The sequence below is a fragment of the Rosa chinensis genome, chromosome 2, assembly GCF_002994745.2.
Source record: "Rosa chinensis cultivar Old Blush chromosome 2, RchiOBHm-V2, whole genome shotgun sequence".
Taxonomy (NCBI): domain Eukaryota; kingdom Viridiplantae; phylum Streptophyta; class Magnoliopsida; order Rosales; family Rosaceae; genus Rosa; species Rosa chinensis.
The window spans coordinates 5,240,617-5,242,581 of record NC_037089.1 but is presented as its reverse complement, the minus strand read 5'-3'; positions in this window follow the sequence as shown (position 1 = coordinate 5,242,581).

The following is a 1,965-nucleotide window of genomic DNA, read 5'->3' as shown; positions in this document are numbered from 1 at the left end:
CTGACGCAGCTCCTACCTTTCGAGGCTTGATGCTTCCTGGCAGCCTGTCCACCTGATGAAGCAACCTTTTCCTTACCGCCAGGAATAACCAAGGCCTGCTCCTTGTTCTTCGATGGAGTAGTAGCAGCCATCGTCGACGAAGAACCGACGTTCGTTGGCCTTGTCGCGCTGATTTGGTGGCACGTACTTGCCTGAACCGGACGACTGGCCAAGAGAACCAAGGATGGTATTAGGGTCTCCTAAAGCCGTGTGCATCACCTCCTTCGCATGGTTCAATTCAGCTCTCTGCATAGCCACTTCAGTTGCCAAGTTGGCCCCTTCCTTGCGGAGATCAGCAATGTTCGATGTGGTTTGCTTGGAATGACTATATAGCATTCAGAATTGTCTTATGACGCTCATCTTGTGCGGCAGCGATAGTTATAGCTTGCGCTTTCAAGGCGCTCTCTGTCTGTGTGACCTGCTGCCTGGTATTCTCCGCATAAAGAGTCATGCGCTGTTCAAACTCGCGGAGGAGCTCTGATTTCGCGGTTTCTCTGGCTAGATCCGCGTCCATCTTCTTGCGATGGTTATCGACATTCTCCATAAGGATCGCGATAGTCTCATCGACGGTTGCTCCCTCCGGGATAGGCTTCGAAACAAAAGCCTCTTCCGCTTCCACTACAGCGTGACAGTGGATGGACTAACAGGCTCGCTAGCCTGATTAGTGTTGACGCTCTGACCTTCAGTTGCGGCCAAGTGATTCTCACCTTGAAGTTGACATACTGGATGATTGAGCCTGAGAGAGAATCGTTGCGTTACTTGTTCCTCAGATAGACCACGACAGTCCGCACGAGAATGCGATCTGTAGCTGGAGGTCTTATGCTTTGGGCAGCTAGCGTAGCCTTTTTGTAAGGGTTATTGCTAGCTTCCAATGGTTGCGTTCAGAAAGAAACCCTAGTTTGTTGGTCCCACTGGGCGTGCCAAAATGTTTGGCTCCAAAACCAGCTGGTGTGCAAACAGTCTCTTTTGGGCGAGTGGTTGCGCAGGCGTGCCAGCACCGCGGGGTGCAGTCGTTGGGTAGTCCCGTGACCTGACTTCTTTCAAGCGCTGTGGACGAGGAGAGCACCAACCTCGTCACAGGTTCTTTTCTTGCTTCCGGAGAAGGACTTCTTGCCTTACGCGGGTAAGGGCTTTGGTTGTGGTCTCTTTGCGTTCACTGAATCGATACTCAACTTGAAAGCCGAGCAGAGCAATCACTGGGAAGTTGAGAAACACGGGTTTGCTAAAGCGTGACTTTAGCTTCGCTGGGTGCGAGGGCGTTACCCTTGCTTCGCTGGAAGTAACAGTGGCGGTTGTGCTCGCAGTCGGCTCCTGGGGAGACTGGGACTGGAAGTACGGTCGCCGGGTTGAACTGGTGAGGCTGACAGTCGGCTCGCGAGGAGACTAGGACTGGCGGGCGGTCACCGGGTTTCAACGAGGTTGAGGGTTTGCTCCGGGGAGGCTTTGTAATCGCTGGGATTGATTGATTTGAGAGAGTCCTTTCTGTATTGTCTTTAGCCTCTATATATAGGCTATTGCAGATTCATTGTCCAAATAGGAATGAAATACTATATTTTAGGCCACAGTTATTGGCCTTGAATCAAATCAAAACTCTTAATAGTTTTGATATCTATCGTAAGCGATAATTAATGTTATCCGCCTCGTCGTCGCTAGAATGTAGGCAAGTATCGGCCAGAGAAACATTTTGCCTTTAGAATCCTAGACGTGATCGCTGGATGCGAGCAGTAGGATACGCACGTATTAAGTGCAAATATATCTTCGCGCCCTTCTAAGCGCTCAAATCTTCATGCAATTAATGATGATATCTCCTTATGAGATACGGGATAAGCAGCATCACGACCCAAGTCCATGTAATCCCATTTTGGGCCGCAAGTATCGGCCCACTGGCTCAGACCCACTAAAGATTTTGCCAAACTTACTTTTGGG